The following is a 20,761-nucleotide window of genomic DNA, read 5'->3' as shown; positions in this document are numbered from 1 at the left end:
TCCAATATTTTCTGGTAACTTTTCGTGCGAGCTGGATACACTGTCTTCGGAGAGGCTGCATCTGGAGTGACACGTCCCATCTACCGGGAGACAGACAAGACTTCGCGGGATTGAAGCTTTCCAAGTGCGACCAATTCTCCCTCAATGCAGGGTCACTGGAGCTGACAAATAGGTAAAGGCCCCTCCGGGGGGAAGTCATCATGAAAAGGGGTGGGAAGCGGGTTGGAGGAGACGTAGAATTCAGCATCCTTGGGAGTTCCACATGGGAGAGTCACGTCTTCCCAGTTTCAGGGTCTCCTCCTCGGTGAAACTTCCTTGTCACGGAGCGATATGTGGTATTCAGGCAGCGTTTCCTCTATCCTCGCACCTCGGATATATTTGTGAACGTAAATGTTCTTTTATGAAAGTTTCCAGCCTTCTCTGAAGAAGGGGAAGTGGGGGGAAAAGTTTGCAGAAGAACCCACTCTAGGCACAGAGGGTGCTCTGAATTTGACCATTTGTTTTAACCAGTGAGCCGCACCACGTGGTTCGAAATATTATACAAAATAAGACGTTTGATGTGGAAGAGATCCCTCCTGTAACGTTAAATCATTTTCAGTAGTAATACTTGAAGTATTTGTACAGAAACAAATGCCTATATGTGTGAAAATAAATTCATGAAGAGGCTGCATGGAATGGTTACGGACGTCTGTAAGGAAACAAGTACCTACAAATTTTTCCTGTACGAATTCTTTGAAGACGGATGTGCGGGAAACAAATACTTGCAGACGCCTGCATGTTGAGACATCACTCGCATATGTTACAAAATACTTGAAAATGCCTGTATGGAAACAAAGCTTTCACACTTCCAACACGAATACTTGAAGATGTCTGTGGTGAAACATGTACTTGCATATTTCCTAGACGGATACTTTAAGACGTCTGTGTGGAAAAAAATGGTAGTAGATTTCCTAGACGAATACTTTAAGACGTCTGTGTGGAAACAAATGGTAGTAGATTTCCTAGCACAATACTTTAAGACGTCTGTGTGGAAACAAATGGTAGTAGATTTCTTAGACCAATACTTTAAGACATCTGTGTGGAAACAAATAGTAGTAGATTTCCTACAACAATATACTTTAAGACGTCTGTGTGGAAACAAGTGGTAGTAGATTTCCTAGATGGATATTTTAAGGCGCCAGTGTGTAAATAAATGGTAGCAGATTTACTAGAACAATTCTTCAAGACGTCTGTGTGGAAACAAATAGTAGTAGATTTCTTAGCCGAATACTTTAAGACGTCTCTGTGTAAACAAATGGTAGTAGATTTCCTAGACGAATACTTTAAGACGTCTGTGTGGAAGCAAATGGTAGTAGATTTCCTAAACGAATACTTTAAGACGTCTCTGTGTAAACAAATGGTAGTAGATTTCCTAGATGAATATTTTAAGGCACCTGTATGTAAACAAATGGTAGTAGATTTCCATAACAATTCTTTAAGACGTCTGTGTGTAAACAAATAGTAGTAGATTTCCTAGACGAATACTTTAAGACGTCTGTGTGGAAGCAAATGGTAGTAGATTTCCTAAACGAATACTTTAAGACGTCTCTGTGTAAACAAATGGTAGTAGATTTTCTAGATTAATATTTTAAGGCGCCTGTGTGTAAACAAATGGTAGTAGATTTCCATAACAATTCTTTAAGGCGCCTGTATGTAAACAAATGGTAGTAGATTTCCATAACAATTCTTTAAGACGTCTGTGTGTAAACAAATAGTAGTAGATTTTCAAGACGAATACTTTAAAACGTCTGTGTGGCAACAAATGGTAGTAGATTTCCTAGATGCGTCTGTGTGGAAAAAAATGGTAGTAGATTTCCTAGACGAATACTTTAAGACGTCTCTGTGGAAGCAAATGGTAGTAGATTTCCTAAACGAACACTTGAAGACATCTGTGTATAAACAAATGGTAGTAGATTTCCTAGATGAATATTTTAAGGCGCCTGTGTGAAAAGAAATAGCAGTAGATTTTCTAGACGAATATTTTAAAACGTCTGTGTGGCTACACATGGTAGTAGATTTCCTAGACGAATAATATAAGACGTCTGAGTGGAAACCAATGTCTGAAGATTTCCTCCGCGGATACTTGAAGACGGTTGTGTGTAACATATACTTGAAGATTCTTTATGTCAATACTTGTTGAGGATTGTGTCAAGACAAAAGCTTGCAGATTTCCTTCATGGATTACTTGAAGACATTTGCCGTGTATAAATAAATGGGCGTGGGTTCATTATTCGAACACTTGAAGACAGATGTGTGGGAGAAGTACCTTTAGCTTTCCTACAGGAATGTCTGAAGACACTTGCGTATACGTGGGGACGTGTGCATGAGGGTATGTTGAATACATTATTTAACGACATATTTAGTTGAAGAGTTGTTGATATGAAAGCATGCAGGTGTGGAGTCAGGATAATGAGTTAAACAGTTATTACATAATTCGAATCTTCAGTGCTGAAAACAACTAAAAGGTGCAAGAAGGTATAATATGGAAAAAAAGAATAATCTGAAGAAAGATATCAAAGGCTCATTAGGTATCGATCAACCAAAAGTTAATATTTCCGAGAACTGCATTCGGAGCCCAAATGATGTAAATAATATCTTGATTTCCTCTCCCTTGGCGACCGCAGGAGATAGTTTGCCAATTTTAGGAATGAAACTCCTCCTTCCCTCCATCTTGGATATGATACAGAAGAGGGAGGTGGGGAGGGGGGAAAGGCGATAATTGCTTTGGTGGCTAGGAGCCGTGCCTTTAATTATGTCTTGAGCGTTTTGCCACAGTTCGTGGCGGCAAGAACTTGGAGCAAAACACTGTCGCAGAACATTGGCGATCCAGAATATCCCAACTGAGGAAGAGGACCGGGACTTTTTCTATTCCTATTCTGCAATAGGTTACGACCTGGACCCGTTCCTTGGCTTATATCATCTTCCCTATTGATTTTGAGACCCGTTGAATACCAGTGTAATGGCTCCCTTTTATGACCGATATTTTCGGAAAACTTTTCGTTTTTTTCAACTTTTGCACTTTTCGCAGCACGAATTATTTGTTTGCGCCGAGGGCCATTTTAACGTTACGGTCTCCTCCCCTACCACCCAACCGGTCTCCAATGTCCGATATTTTCTGGGGGTTTCCGCTGCTTCATCTTCTCGCGTTGATGCTGCATCATTTTCGGTCCATTTATTGCATTACCTGTTTTTGCATTTCCTCGTTTGTTCTTTCAAAAGTGTCCCATCAGCAGGAATATGAACTTTTATTGTAATGCTTGTAACTAAGAATCCCATACTCACAGCCGCTGGAATCAGATTTATTTGGAAAGATTGCCCTTTATACGAGTACTATTCAACTATTTGATCGATTTGATTTGGTTTATTTTACTTGGCTTTTTTGCCCCATTTGGATAATCGCGATGATGTGGATGGGTGATGGTATGGGACACTCACAAAGAACACCCATGTCCAGGCCGGGATTGAATCTGCGACACCTTGCGCGATGTTCTAACCACTCCTCCACGCAGGCCCACTATATATCCAACTTTTTAATTTACGTAACTATACATATTTAAATTATAAATATCATATTAGCACAAAAATACGTTCAGGTATCGTAACGGTCTACCCTGCAGAACGGGCATCGAACCAATGGGGTTGTAGCCCATTCTTAATTAAATTACAGTCACGAGCCGGAAATAAAATGCTGTGTAATCAGAAACGTCTGCAGTCCCCAGGTGAGAAGAGGTCGCCAAGGGGTCTTGATCGAGGAAGCGAAGCGCGAAGGGTGTTGCGAGCGACAGTGTTAAGTCGGTCCGTCTAAAACGTTTGGGCGAACCCACTGAGGACACTTTCGATGGACCGACACAGTGCCGCGTTGTGACAGCCGAGGAACCACGAAGGAAAGCAGGTACAGTGATGACACTTTGGGTTTATCATTATCAGTGTTTAGATATCTTACTGGGTCGCGCGTGATCTTCCCTCCCCTTGCTTGTGCGGATTCTATTAAATATTGGTAAAAGGCAATGAGCGTAATTTATTCCATTTCTCATACACGCATCCTCTTGCAGCCAAGCAGTTTAAGCCGTCGAACGGCCTAAACGTAACATTACAACACATCCTGGCTGCGATGTGTGGTAACCAAACTAATAAGCAAGTAAATGACATGACAGATGTTCAAATCCCAAACATTCTGACTGAGAATGGCAGATTACAGGAAGAGGGATAACTTACCCCGTTCAGTACGAATAGACTCTCTCCTAACAGTGTTACTCCTCTCCCGCTTCCTATATTCCCTGGTTTTGTTCATCTTGCCCCAACCTTCATTCACCTTCCCCCAAGGTGAGCCTCGGTAGCTTCCTGCGTAAAACATCTTTCTCAACAAAATCCAGAAGCAAGTCTGGGCAAGATTGGGAGCGGTCAATGACTTTATACTTACAATAATTTATCTAAAATATCATCTTTAACAAGGCCAAAGTAAGGACTCCAGGTAAACGTGTTTGAGAGAAGTCCATTCATATTTAATATACCCTAAATATTACACGTAAAATGTAAAATGAATATGTGGACAAAAGTTCATTAACTACCAATTATTTTTTAATGTTCGGAATACATAGGTCCGCGAACGAGAAAATGATCTATAAGTTTTTGTTTCGGCGCATCCGTCCTTTCCAGGTGGCTATATGCAGGCAAATCTTTAATATTCCAGGCTGTTAATAGGATACCTTCTTCCACGTCACACTCGAAAAATTTATTACGTGTCTCGTAAGAAATGAGAACCGAAACGAAACGAAGCTACGTATGTGCCTCTAGTTAACTGGGATCTTCATAATCTTCGAGATTAACATTAGTAGATTAAATTAAAGTTGTGAACACATGTTGCTTTAACAAAATGTTGAGCCATGACAAATCAATGGGACAGTAATTATAGGAATATGTCAAATGATTTTAACTAGAATGTAACAATAAAACAATCACAATTCTGAAATATCTCATATTTCTTCGATGATTCCAAACTTTCGAGGTTTTAGATTTCTGTGAAACTTGACGTTATCAATGCCCTTTCCATTATATTCATAATTTCCACTCACTAAACACTAAATGTAGAAAGTGAGGACGAATTTAAACAGAATTAAGTCAGGCAAAATGTATTTTCTGGTACAATTCAGTGTTCAACTCTTGTAATTGTTTGATTTTCGATTACCCTTGTGCAGAAAAAAAACACATTTCAATTCCCACGCATATGGTTGAACCCTTTACAAGAAAACCACCCCTCGCGCATTCTAAAAGGAAGGTTAGGTGTGGAGAGATAAACTTCGCATAACTATACACAAAATAATTCATAATTGTTGACTTAAGCCAGCTAACACGTTCACAAATAGAGACGCGTGGACTGAATTCCGAAAGAGAAAACGTTACAAAGGCTCTTTTGAACCGATCAGTTTTGAGGTTTAAAAAATTCCGATTCGAACCGTTAATCTCAAATAGAATTATAGAGACAAGAGTTCACATGTTTGTCATGTGGGAAACATATGTGCAGGGTTGTTCCACTGTTGTTTTATATTCCCACTGTTTTTCACTGGATGATCGTTCAAAAAATATGTAGGGGTACAAGAATGTTGATGAAGTAGTTAGCTGTGGATTTAGACTTGACACAATACTTCACATATCCACGAAAATCATATCGAATTTCGAACTTGAAAAAGTAATCCTGAAAGCAACAGAAGAACAAACTATGCAATTGTAGAGCACTTGTAAGCATTTGCCTCTCATTATTGCACAACAATGGTATTGTCATTTGGATCGTGCTCTTGTGTTGGCTATAAGTTCCAATTGTTGTGAGGTTTCTACTTCGGTAACAAAGGAAGAGATGAACAGGGCTAAATATGTTCGAGTAGGCTTACGTTCAAAAATGTAAGGAACAGACAAGTATACGAATGCATGGTAACCACTATTGTTGGGTTTACTGCCTTAACAAGTAGATGACCACGGCAATCTTGCAAACTAGATAGTAATTGGAGATATGTGGGCGAATTAAACATTAATTATATTCCCAGAATTTACTTCTACCATTCTCTATCCCTATTTCAACTTCTCAGACAAATTTCTAGAGGCTACAATGTGGAATTATGGCTTCAAGGGGGTACTGTACCCCTCAATTTATTTTCAGTAGAATCGTTACAACCCAGAAGTGTCTGTGACTGTACCCCTGTCCACCATATTGCTGCGCGACTGCTTTCAGCAAGTTACTCATTGAAACCGAAACACTGTTTCTGAGCTCCATTAGAAAATATTGACCAGACCAAAAACTGAATTTTGAATCTCGAGACCTATAAAACCAGGTACAACTTGACCTCCATCGTTATTTTAAACTTTCTATGTAGTGTGTACCACACAAAAGTACCACTTCTCGACTTGCCCCATGTGTTTTAATGAGGGACGGTGATAGTTTGTGCAATTTATTTGCATTTTTGTCGCATTGTATACTTTTGGCTAAGTTGTACAACTTCTTATCAGCAACTATCAAAGTTACAGGCAAAATTGAATATACTGACAGACCTATAATGCAATATTATTGCAATGAGAACTCATTATTAGTCAATCATTAGAAAATGTACGATTAGGAGACAAAAAAACCCTTGAAACTTAATTTGCTATAATTTAAGAACAACCTCCAGGCTGCAACACTGATCAAGTGAACATCGAAACGCCATTTTTTTTAACATTTTAAAGATGGCGCCTCTTTCACACAGTAACACCAGTGAAGAGAAGTGGTCTCCTTCCTCTGGATGCCTAGAGAGGATAGAAATTCTACAGCAAAGGAAAATCCAATATCTCTATATATGCTTATCACACCATTAAGTTTAGGGATGGTGGGAATAAATTTGACAATGACCTCAGTTCGCAAGGCAGATGGGTGGAAAGATCTTGCTAGTGTCTCATGTGTGACATCATGTCCATTTCAAAGAAATAGTTTTTATTATTACTTGCAGTGGCATCTCGTCCCTTGGGGCTTAGCCCCTAAAGAAAAACGGACGTATTCACGAAATTATCAATCACCATAACGCATAACTATCACACAGTCTTTTAAAAGGCGATTTTTACCCACGTAAATTCATCGTCTGTTGCAATGGATACGACAGCGCTCCTAGCTGTATTGATGTCAATTATCGTTTTCCGGGGCACGTCGCAAAGGAAGGCGTGGCATACACCCACCTACGCTACAGTGAAGGTCACATGCAAGCAGAGAGAGGAGGGGAGAGTGCAATGGATTTGAGTGCTGATACGGGGCTAGCTCCGTTGCGTCGCGTTCGATCTCGCGTGTTGTTCTGTAGTGTTTTGGTGGCTTTCATTCGCTATGTTTGAGAGAGTTTGGCAGGGTTGATGTTCGAACACAAATTGATGAAGGACATAGGCTGTCAATTACAAGACACAATGAATTTGTCCGAAAAAAATAGGCATATATTAAATAGAATTATGGATCGCTTAAAATTCTGTGGTCGACATGAACTTGCTCTACGAGGACACAATGAAAGAGAACAATCTTTAAACAGATGCATCTTCCCAGATTTATTATCCCTTCATAGAAGAGGGAAAACTAAAGAGGGAACTTCGTGTTCTTTATTGTAGTGAAGAGTTGAAAAACATAAACTCTTTCAGTAGATTACATTCATTTTTTATTTAAAATTATTTAGAGGATACCTTTTCAGAAACAGTAAAAATGACAAACATAGTTTAAATAACTCCAGTGGCAACAGCTGAATCTGAACGATGTTTCAGCACATTGAAGCGTATTAAAACCTGCTTAAGAAATGCAAGGGGACAAGACAGACCAAATGCCTAGGCACTTGCTTACAATAGAGATAGAATACATTTCAAACATAGAGGGCTTCAATGAAAAAGTAATAATAAAATTTGCTGAGCAGAAGAACAGGAGTCAACGTTCGTGGAAAAGGTATCTTTCACAACAATACCTGTTTCTTTTGTAATCATGTGAATTGTCATTATATTTTAAATTCTTTAAAAAATAAGTCCAGTTTTGTAGTTTAGAAGAAGATAAATACCCGTTTTTTTGTAATTCATGTAATTTGTCATTACATTTTAAATTCTTTCAAAAAAGTAAGTCCAGTTTTGTAGTCTAGAAGAAAGAAATACCTATTTTTTGTAATTCATGTGAATTGTCATTATATTTTAAATGCTTTAAAAAATAAGCCCCAGACAAATTTGAGGCCACGAGACGCCACTGATTACTTGTGTCATGTATGTGCAACACTCACTGCATATACCTAGGTATACATCTTATATGTCATCTTTTATAATTTATTTGCGGAGCAGTAGTAGCTTTTTATGCATAAGTTACTTTTTGTTATTTCATTCATGTAGTCATTTTCCTGCGTAATCATATACACTCTGCTATATGAGTGAATTGAAAAATTGCACCTGACTGGTTTGATTTTGTTATTTAGTGAAAACTAATATGATTGGTCAACCAACGAAATATCGATTTACACGTTTGTGATTGATTTCATGAACTGAAATAGCAGCTCCAACGTCTTGTTTCTAATTATGTCTGCAATTTAACAGTTTCCTCCCATTGTTAAACAATTTTAGGTGATTTTAGGGGGATAGTTATGGAAAACATAATTTAGAAAAACAAGTGTAAAAACCCAAAGTGCTTAATGCACTTCCTCTTCATTTGGAATACTGGTTATTGGTGCGGAACAAAACAAAATTACGAAATTAAACATAAGCAAAGTTTCCATTGTGGATATTTTTTCCTCATTGGATTTTAACTTAATGTTTGCTGATCCTATTTGTTCACGTCGCGATGTAGAGTTCTTTTTTCTGACTTTTTTTTTCGATTCATCAATTGAAACGAGCTCGTGTAGCACACACGGAAAGAAGGAAAACAAAATAGTGTCGCGATGTACATTGACAGATGGAAAATTGTCCAGCATGAGAGGCGCTTAATTCCTCTTTGTTATTTCACAGTTTAAACTAAAACACGGCGAAACGTGCTTGTATGCTGCGTGAAAGCGACGTGATACTCTCTGCCTGTACACGGTGGTGATAGTGTTCGTCCATATATTTTGTCCTCATGAGAGAAATTGCAGTGTCTACTGTGCAAATTGTCCATCACCATGTTCGTGCACTTTATTTGGCCCAATAAGAGCTTGAAGAATTAAAAGAAAACTCAAAACAAGCTGTTGACAACTTCTGCACCAGCATACATAAAAATCCAACACTTAAAAACACATAGGTTGTAAGAGAAAAATAATGAAAATAGTCATGGACAAATTTCACGGTAATACTCATGGATCCAACTGTACACCATAATATAAATCTCAATAGTACAATTCTAGACCAATAACACAGGCGCAACAGATGTAATGTAATTGCATTAATAACTATTTGCAGTTACTAACGAACATAATACAGTGAAATCTCGATATATCGTTCATGCTGGGATATCGTCGTAACAGTTCCTAACCCACGGGAATCGAACCAGGGTTTCTCTACCGCCGGAGAACAGAAAATAAACCTAAATAATGGTAATCAATTGATGTGGGAACCGACAAGTTTTTATGTAGCTTTTCTTCCAATTTTGGCTAATCGGGACGATAAGGAGAGCGAGGATTAGATGAAATTCAGGTAGGTTCTGATCGGATCCTTATGAGCCAACTAGTCGCTGTGTGGTTGGCTTTCTAAAATCAAGAGAAGCTTTACATTTACCTATATCTAAATATGATGCATTTACTATCCTTAAAAAGGTAAAGAATTGACTCTACTTTTCGAATTTGCATAATTTATTTTTCGAAACGTCAATAATATGCATTTCTTCTTAAACGAATTCAATATCAATATTAACGATGTTCCCTTGCCATCTTACGGTGATGTTGAAGCCGAATTTATACAGGTGCGTCCGTTTGATATATCAACGGAAGCTTATACTGAACTAAAAATCCTGAACAAGTTCAATTTACATTATGGAAATAAAAGTCATGTCAATCTTGTTATTTATTTGTAATTTACTGAATCATATTCTTTTTATTTCTTTTCAGACATTCTTCAGATAGTTCTGTGGCCATAGAAGCAATACGGCTCGTACTAAAGGTAAATTACAGTTTCATTTCTAAAATTGACAATTTATGACAAACTCTTCTGTTTCAATAGCTTGATTATGTGTTTTCGACACATGCACATGCATCTTTGAAACCAGGCATCTATTATATTCTTATTTAGCTTCCAATATTTTGACAGTTTTAGTCAAATTAATGTACATGTTCCTCTTCACGCATGCCACCAATATGCTTTTTAAACTTCCCTGTATTGCAACATATCAGTGGAAGTGAGGTTGACTATTGTCTACTTGGCAATGTCACCCTTATATCCCTGTGTAGGGTATATACATCAAATTACATAGTATACATTGTGTGGTTTCCATAGAGTGTGAATGCTCGTAAATTCCTCTCTGGGTGCGCCCTTGAAATTCTTCTTAAAATCTGTGATGAACAATGATATTATCAACAGCAATGGCAATTTGAGGGAAGTTAATACGAAGAATTACTCTTAACGTCCTGGAAGGCAATTTACATGTTGAAAGTGGAATAATGAATGTACGAAATATTTATTAACTTTCGAGAATTCAGTAGAGGGGATTCAACCAAAGAATAAGAATAGAAGAACCAGAAATAATAGTAAAATGGAAGTTAATTCTGCTCCTAAGTGACGTAGAGCTCCATCCAGAAGTTCTCCCTGACCATTGGCGAGTTTGCCGAGGTCCAATTAAATTTTCGCTAGGAAACCCTGTAATCCTCTGTTGGAGACGTTAATCCCTTTATTAGTTTTGCAGACGATGAATTAACTTTCCCCGCTGAGGGCCACTGAGTCTCGCCTTGCGCGTTGATCCCGGGTCAACTTACAACAACTGAATTCCGACCTCACAATTGGAATAGGGAGATAATCATTTGACGGGAGCTGTTCAAGGAAGGTTGCAAAGTATGCCGAGAGATGGCACTTCGAAATTAACTCGCTGCAAAATTGGAAAAAGGCAAGAAGTAGACGATTTAGAATAATAGTTCTAGTTTCCCTTTCATTGCTTAATTAATAAACAGATGGAATATGGAATAGGTTCATGAAAACTTAATCACCGTGATCTGAAGAATTAGAAGAGAGATATATCTTGCTAATAGGGAAGTACTAGCATGACATAACTTGGATTATCAAAAAAACAGTTTCATACTCACTTTGTATTTCGGATAGAGTTTTATTCCCGCTTTGCACTTCAAAAAGAGTTTCATATTTTGAGTTTCATTTCCGTAATCGTATTTTGGAAATAGTTTCGTTTCCACTTTCATGTTTCAGAAACTTTCATTCTCGCATTTGCGTTGCAGAAGCAGTTTCATTCTCACGTATTCTTGTCGACCAAATCTTTGTGATCGTATCTCGTCATCTCCTTGATTTAGAATGGGTGATCTCATTCAGATGAGAACATTAGAGGGTTCTTTCCCTTTGGCATATTGTTTCCCAACTTCTCCGCAAGATGGAGCGTTCGACGACAAATAGTTCCCGACAGAATCGTGTAATTAGCCCCTGGCTCGGCTGCAGGCGAGAGTCGACAATTGTTCGACTATCGCATGACAAACGCCGATCGGTTTTTGTTTAGTTCGGTGTGTTGTGTGCCCATTACATTTCATTCGATCGTCGCCCGACGCCAGCGCCATTCAACGGCAGCGACGAACCTGACACGGGAAGTGACGTCATTTCTTTTTTCTCCCCTTCCGGATCTTCCGTTTCGTTCCCCCTTTCTACTTTTTTTGTGGCATCCATCTCCGACGTGCTGTCAATTGGTTTTAGCAACTGAAATTCGAGTCGACAACTCTATTTGCGCTTCGTGCGTTTTCAAAGGGGACGGGGAGGGCGGAATGGTGAAAGAAAAATCGAGGTGGAGAGCTAACATGACACTTATTATACCCCAAAGGGAAAAATGGAGATGAAAAAAGGTGGTAAACATACATATCGAACGAAAGATATTCTCTTTCTGTTGCATGTTCGTAAAATTCCCACCAGAGTGCTGCTATGTCGCGTGTAGCGTGCAGTGATGTGCCGTAGACTATAAGTTTACGTCTACATGCGTTGTCTACACGTAATCTACGCGTAGATTACATTGGGTTGTAGTTTACATAGACTACGTAGACAATCTAAAGTGCATTGAAATTAATTTTCAAGGGTTTCATGAAGGGAAAGTGACATTTTCAAGTATATTAGTAACGAAATGAAAATAATACTATTTACAACACAATTCCTCTTCTCTTCTATTATCAACTATGGAAGAAGATAAATAGTATGCAAAAAACAACAACAGATGGCAGTCGTGAGGCAAGAGTAGTCTTTTCCCATAAAACACTAGAATATTTCTTATATTAGGTTTCTTCCTAGGTTAGAAATTGTTCGAATTTTGAAGAAACAGTATGAAAAGTTCTTTTCACACATCAGCAACTGATACGCAGTATAATTTTCTTTTAATTCCATGGCACCCTTTGCTAAATTATCACCTTTCGCCATGTTGTTTACATAGATTACGTAATCTACGTGTATAAAATAGTCTACGTGTTGAATGTAGACTATGGTTGTTTACGCGTAGACGCACATCACTGGTGGCGAGTGAACGTAACAGTGGCGTGGGCACTGATATTTGGCGGGGGGTTGGGGGTACTGGCGCTGACAGAAGTAATAGTACTGATATCTAGGTAGCGGATTTTTAGGTGCAAGAAACTGGCAAATATTTTCTTTGTTCTAAAAGCAGTGGAAAAATGTGCTTAAAAGGAAAATAATATTTTCATTAAAAATTCTGTCAAACATATACCAGTGAAAGCAGAACGTTATTCGCTTATTGGATTCTGTTGATTACAACGAACAACACAAAGCGCATTACAGAAATGTACATTGAAAATGAACGCCGCTCAAAAATTACTTGAGAAACCTATCTTTCCACGTCAGTCACACGTAGTCAGACACGCATATTTTAAGAGCGGGGTGTCATGCATATTTTGACCATTAATTTCACCTACATGCTCTCTCCCCATAACGTGAGCAACTTTAGACAATTTTTGGTAGGCTACACCGTTATTTTTTCGAAAATACTTCGAAATTTGTCTTTAAGCATCTGCAATATGTCTCTGAAAGAAAATTCAGTCTCCTTTCGACTGTACTAACATCCTTCACCGTTTTTCAAAGCAATTGTGTGAAAGTTTCTATCATGCTACACAAAAAGATTAGATTTCGAGACAGGAACACCAAATCGCTTTGTAAACGCCCTTCTTTCAATATATCTTGAAGTATCGTGAATTATTTCGTCTATTATAAGAGTTAACTTCAAAAATGTGCATTTTCACAAAGAATTCGCAAACCTTATTTTCTACAGTTTATGTTAATCCTCTAGAAGTATGTGTTTTATGTGCTAAAGGAAACATTATGCATTTTATGTGAAATAAGACTTGGCAGATTACATTGCAGCCATGTGGCAGGTCGACTTATGAAGCAAGGGAAAAAAATACGTTTTGACTTAACCCTTAGGTACTATGGACGGTCTGTCAGACCGCTGTGTTATTTTGTTTCAATTTTTCTACCTTACCCCTTCGAATGAAAAGTGAACTCTTCCATGTACCTTTCCGTTGAGACGCGATCTACACCACTTCAAAGTCTTGCATTGTCGTCTTTGATTTCTGAATACTTATTCAGTTTTGTTTCCGGTGAGCGGTCTGTCAGACGTGCCATAGTATTTACGTAAGTTTTTTATACCTCGTATACTCGTATACGTATATTGTACTGACAAGAAGGAGAATATATATATATATGTTACTCTCGATTTGTAATATTATGAGAAAATAAAAGGCAATAGCAATGGCATTTCAAAGGTAATGGAATTGAGTATGATTAAGTTTTAGTATTTTCTTATCATTTACGATCTCGTTGTTATTAAATTGTTTGTATTGTTTATACTATTATTATTTTTTTAAATTTTACATATACCATAATAAACTAACTTCACTTAACATGACTTAACCCCTAAAATAAATAAAATTTTATTTCTGTGACGTAAGTGTCCTAAAACATAGAAAATAACGCAGAGGTCTCGTAGACCGCTCCATAGTATTGTGTAACTATTCACGTCCATAGTACCTAAATTCCCCTCCCTACTGATACGAAACGAATTTATATGTACCCAAAAAAGTGTTACATATGCAAAATATATATTTAGTTATTTTAATCAATGAACTTACACTAGTGAAATGGCAATTTTCATTAAGCAAGCGGCTCACCTAGCAAGATCAAATGCGTTAGACTTACATGACATTAATTGTAATGCTATATTCAAATACAAAATGTGTTTTGTTATCATAACAATGGATTACCAAACTTTCTTTTAAGTCCTAAAACGTCCTCCTGTTGTCCATTAGGACAGGATTCTAATGACTGAAACTACGCTCAATATCGCATGGATTTCACAACGAAAGCTTCAGGTTGCATTCCCTATTGTTAACAAGAATGTTGAAATAACAGATACATTGTCTATTGTCCGAGAACAAAACTAATGGAACACGTTTGGTATTTAACACAAGAAGAAAAAAATGTAATAATGACATGGACATGAAATTCGTGCCGGAAAATGTTTGAAAGTATGGAAATTGTAGGTAAAAGTAACTAAAATATGTGCTTAAAAATATGGAAAATAAAAGTATCATGCTTCGAGCTTACCAACACTGGAATAGGGCTGGAAACACACAGAACTGAAGAGCGAGTTTAAGTCAAACGACGGACAAACATGCCTTCAGCTTCCTGTTCGAAGAGAAGTTTTGGTTCTTTCGTGGTCGAAAAAAACTGCAAAACTGGCCTTTGTATTTTCAATGAAACCAACCATGTTGAGTGAACAAATGCAATCATGCGCCTTCAGTTATCGAACGTGGTTTTTGCGTGTTTTCTCTGGAGACCCAACCATAACAGACCCAACACTAATCTGGATTCACAAACCAGTGAGTTGCTCGGTGTCTACGTCACTCGAGATCCAGCTAAAATAAACAAGAGGAAGATGGAAATGTTGATTAAATGGTCAAATTCGGACAGTATTTTAACAGGACACCTCAAAATTTTCAGGCACAATTAACATTTTCCTTATATCGCTAATCAATGGTTTTCAGGATGGGATGAAGGACATTGTTGTTTTTCAGCAAGATGGTGCACCACCTCATTTCGCTTGAATCGTTCGGGATTACTGGCTGACACCTTCCCCGATAGGCCGTGGCTCACCAAGTCTTTGGGCGGCTCGCTCTCCAGACCTGACTCAACTAGACTTTTTTGTCTGGGGTTTCATTAAGTATAGGATGTGCCAATAAAGATCAACACCACAGAGCAACTGACACAGCGAATATTTGCAGCAACAGAGGTGGGCGCTATGACTAGACTTACAGGGCCGCCACATTCAAATGTACTGAGTTCGTCTTCTACTCTAGAGTACTTTTCAGCAGTAATGCCAATTTTGTCAAGAAAATGCTTTTTGATTAAAATGTCAAGGTACTTTTGAATCACCCTGTATGTTCCTTTAAATTCCTGAAAGCCGTTGCTATTGGCAACCAAAAAGACTGACGTTGGAAGAAAGCTTCATCTACAGTGTGTCTGCCGCCTGGGTGGCTGAGTGTGTTTAATATTTGTGACGTCGGGAGAGATAATTCGCTGTCGGTCGTTGATGTTCTTTTGCTTGTTTCATATATTTCATCTAACGTAGCCATCGTCGCGATTAGGCAAAATTGGAAGAAAAGCGACTTAAAATAACCTACTTTAATCAATGAATGAAATAAAAGCTCGACAATGCTCAGTTTTTTCATAGCTGCGTTATGGCTCTACATCACCCTTCGCGCTTCGACGCCAGGGGTCCCGGGTTCGAATCCCGGCCTGGGCATGGATGTTTGCGAGTGTCCATTCATCAATTTCAGGATATCATGACTCATACCCATCTTCTCAAATTAGCCAAAAGTGGCACAAAAAGCGAGTAAAATGAAGCAAATCAATCAATCACCCTTCGCCATGTGATGCTTTGGGTGCGTTGTTCCTCTGCATAGCGGCCGTAAGAAGAGCGGGGTGGTGCTTGTCACAGATCTGATGAGGAAGTTTCCAGGCGTAAATTTTTGCGAAATCTAGTACGATGGGCACTACATAAGGCTAAGACGATACTCTTTGATTGAGATACGATCTTTTCTGGGGTGTTGCCTACAGTACTAGCGTACATTAAGATAATAACCAATCTGGTTTAGTTTGAGAAGAGAACGAGACGTGTAAAAACAATAGCGCGCCTTAGGAGACCGAAAATATGTGCGGACGCGCACAATCATGGTACTGCCTACACAGAAATACTGTAAAGGGGACAGTGCAAAAACTACAGTCTTAATACTAAATGAAATTGTAGCCTCCTCTTGTAAGACAACATATTAAATGGTATTCCATATCCTGTTCTGTCTTCCTAATGTGCATTTATATTACTTTTATTTTTTTTGTATCAGTTTGTTTGTAATCATTTATACAATTATTACGATTCTTAGACTAGTTTTTTGTTACTAAATAACTTATGAACTAATGACATGTAAAATACCTCTAGAGCAAGGTCAGGTGAGAAATTATATTTATTATTTATATATCGATTATATCGCTCCAATATGGCGGTTTAAGTCGATTGGTTGTTTTATTACGTTTTCATAACTTAAATATATTTACCAAATTCGTTTTGTTACGAATCACCTCCATTATCATGTGAAATATTGAAATTATACGCCATTTTCCAATATGGCGGTCTTACTGAGTAATGATCAGCAAGACATTGATTGTTGTTGGTGTTACGAGTGTTGTGGGAAAGGTGTAGTCAAAATCCAAGTCATTGTTAGGGGCATGCATATTTCGTTTTTGACGAAAAAACGAAATTTGAAAAAACACATTGTAGTGTTAATTTTTCATGTTTTTGAAAGGTGTGAGGTGCATTTTGTGACCATATTTTGTCACGAAATAATGCGAAATGAACTGCAAAAAGCGAAATTAACTCTTAAACACGAAATTCAGGGTTTATTCACCGACGCAACACCTTCCGAGGTCTGAATTATCCTGAGAGTTATGCAATTCCCGGAAAATTGATTAATTCTGCTGTTAATATAGGAGAAGCAAAAATGGACTCCTTTACACAGAAATAAACTTAATACTCTGATAACTACATAAATATGTTATTAGAAGTGAAATGTTAATTCTGTGGAATAAGTGTAGTTTTAAAATCAAATTTAGGATTATTTTCACAATTTTAAAACCAATATGTCTTTTTATATACCACTTTTCATCCATTTTTTCACCGCTATAACACCGATATTTTATTTTATTTACCGCTTTTGAACCCGAAATTGACCCAGTTTTTGTACCGAAATTTTGCCTTTTTATTTACCAAAAATATGTGCCTCTAGTCATTGTCAATAAGCATTGTAATTTCATGAAAACTTTCACATGTCTACTATTTTTCAATATGGCGGACTTAGCGACAGGGTGATACCTGGGGACTTATGATATGTTGTTATTACTGCTATTAAGAAGTTGGGCCCGCTTATGGCATTTCTCAAGGACAGAGTCGATCATAATTCCGTAGCGTGCGTAACCAATCAGAAGCGCGCTCTAAGTCACGATTGCACTTGTAATGGCGGCCGAGTAAAATGTAATAAATGTATCACTTCACATTTTTAAAGGCCGATAGCGATTCAACCGAGAGGAATAACGCTTTCTATGAAACGGTATTAGGTACAAATCAATGGCACTGCTTAAATACATACTTTAGAGCGTCTACAGTACACGTATGGAAAGATACATTAGTTGTTTCAATTGCAAACACTGGGCAGGGGCTCATCTCGAATGCCTTTCATTCGTGCTCTACCTATATATTATCTAACTTGTTATGAATTAGTTACATTATTTTTCTTATTTTGACTGCACTATTAAGTGCATTAATATTCTAATATGCAAGCAGTGCTTGTATCTTCGCCACGGGACGGAAGAAGAAAGAGATACGCTTTGGAAGATGCGTTGGTCCTTCTTGTTCTCATCCCAAGCACTGGATTGCATTCGCTACATGGCTAATTCCGCTATCTGCCGGCAGACGTCGTGGCGGTCTCCTTATGACGCAAAGGATCAAAGAACCTTATTCACGGAGCACTTATAATCGATCCTCGCACCCAGGAAGCATTCACAGCCACTCGAAAGAGAAACTCTCCTGGAGTCGAAATGGACTTGTTGGATTTGTGAAAGGCCTTCGTCGAGTGACTTGCTGTCTGGGTGGGGAAAAGATCTGGGTGAAATGGGCCGTGCAACTTTCTTAGAAGGGTCGGAAGCTGCGGAACAGAGGAAGTGGAAAACGGACGGAAGGGAAAGGAGAGCCGGCCCTGCAAAGGGAAACACGCCGAACCAAAAGGGCTAAGGGTCCCTGAAAGGGGTCGAGAAGGGCATAACGCATAGCCGAAACGATATCTCCTTACGACCACGTGGCAGGTTACAGAAATGAAAAACTTGAACTTTGGTGAGGGCAATGTGCTGTGTCGTTCATACCAGCAGAAGAATAGATTGTAGGCGATAATAGTAGGTGCGGTTGCTGTGGTATCTTAACCTCCAGTTTTCAAAAGGTAAAATGCAATTTCTCTTTAATTTTTTTCATATTTAAAATTTTAACTAAATAATATTATCGTGTATATATATATATATATATGTATATATATATACGAGAAAAAATCAATTTACCGGGGTATTTATACTCATGCTTTCAGCCTCGAGCCCCTGTCTTTAGTATTTGAATTTGAATTTCAAATTTGGGTGCGTCAGTACTTAAAGGCTATTTTTCAACCCGTCACGTTATATGAGTCCAGCTCTTTACCTTACCTAAATTAACTCTAATGTCGTTAACTAAAATATTAAAACATTCTGACTTCGGTTAAAAGCTGAGGCTGTAAAGGGGCACTTAGCACACATAAGGACAAAACACAGACGCCAGAGTCTCGTTAGTCTGCAAAATGCAGTCCAGGGTGAACTACGTGTAAGTGAGGTTGACAATTGAGTGTCGTACGTGGAAGGATCACACCTTACACCCTGTCTTTAGTAATTTATGACATAATATTATGTATTATTACATGTAAATAATCTGAATGTACATAGTTAAGTTTCATGAAATATACAAACTGAATTGACACATTCTTTTAGATTAACAAATCTTTCCACATTGACAAATTACAATTTCAAATATACCGCCATTAGTCCATCACCTAAAGATTAATACATTAACACCAATAATATTATGATTGGCCAATCCACGTTTACATCATAAAGTTATGTAGTTACATCTGTCAAACAATCTTTATCTATTATTTCATCACATAAAGGTTAGTTCATTAAACCAATAATTTAATGATTGGAGAATCCACGTTTACGTCAGAAATTTATGTACATATGACAAATGAGTTTATAAACAAGCTTCATAAAAGCCACTCAATATTAACCTTTTTTTGGAACCTTGCGACTCTTACTAACCTATTTTAATTTAACGAAAATGTAGAAGGGAGTGACAATATATATATTGTGTGTGTGTGTTTGTTTGATTGTCGCTTCATCCACTTCACTTGATCACTATTCATTCCCAACTTCGTGATAGGCCAAAAGTGACGGAAATTACGTTCAACAAACTAAATCAACCATCCAAACGGGACGCAATTGTTACATAAATTTGTGTATTTTATTATGCATAAATATAAATAATGAATTTAAATGACAATTGTGTGCACTATATATATAGAGCATTCCCTGACATTCGCTACGAGACTCGGCGGCAAGCGGCCCGGTGTCAGCGCTTGTCTGACGGGGTCAGCGACAGTCGCTAGAGTCGGCCATTAAAATTACAGTTTTCATATTGTGTACTAACCTTGACTACAGAAGGTGTTGAAAATGATGTCCCTCTGCTGCAACACATTCCTGGCATCTCCGAAGGAAATTGGCATTTACACGTGCAAGTTCGTCTACTGTAATTCTCCCGATTTCTCATACAATACTCTCTTTTAAGTCACGGATGGTGTGCGGATTGTCTTTGTATACTTTATTTTTAAGAAAAACTAAATATGCTGACCAAGGCAGTAATTTATTTTATTAAAAACATAAACTAAAACGTAACGTTTCAACCTTCTAGCAAGGTCTTCATCAGACTCTGTATCAAATACAAAAGTAACAAGATACACAAAAAGGGCATTATATATACACAAACATTACTCCCTCTAGACTATTAGAAAGTTGTTAGGAACTTTCTAGCAGGTGGCTTTCACTTTCCAACTGTACTTTCACTTAAAAGGATAAACATAATTACTTTCATATAGAATGTGAAGAGATATTCATATAGAATATCTCACGCTCTTTTTCCTTCATTTTTCTCCCTTCTCCTCTCCTCTTTCTCTCTTGTCCTTTCCACTCTTTCTAACACTTTCTTCCATTCTTTGTTTAACTTCAGTCCCCCATTCCAGTTCATTATGTCTTCTTCACCTTTCTTCTCTATTTCCTTAGCTTCCTACTATTTTCTCACTAGCATTCTCTTCTCCCTTCCTATCTGCTTAGCCTCATCCCACTCTAGTTCCTAACAACTTTCTAATAGTCTGGAGGGAGTAATGTTTGTGTATATACCAGGTGGTTATAA

The 20,761-nt window shown here is 37.9% G+C and overlaps 1 protein-coding gene across 1 annotated transcript in view; it reads left to right on the top strand.

The window, feature by feature from the left end:
• Positions 1–20,761, top strand: part of sand (potassium two pore domain channel sandman) — a 480,585-nt gene that overhangs the window by 243,691 nt on the left and 216,133 nt on the right. The window contains exon 2 of the mRNA XM_083128554.1: positions 10,083–10,134. The gene's annotated coding sequence lies outside the window, so the exon portion shown is untranslated. The remainder of the gene's footprint in view (positions 1–10,082; positions 10,135–20,761) is intronic.

This window comes from Lepisma saccharinum, chromosome 9, assembly GCF_977018435.1.
Source record: "Lepisma saccharinum chromosome 9, izLepSacc3.1, whole genome shotgun sequence".
Classification (NCBI taxonomy): Eukaryota; Metazoa; Arthropoda; class Insecta; order Zygentoma; family Lepismatidae; genus Lepisma; species Lepisma saccharinum.
The sequence above is the reverse complement of the archived record's forward strand: the minus strand, read 5'-3'. Positions and strand labels throughout refer to the sequence as shown.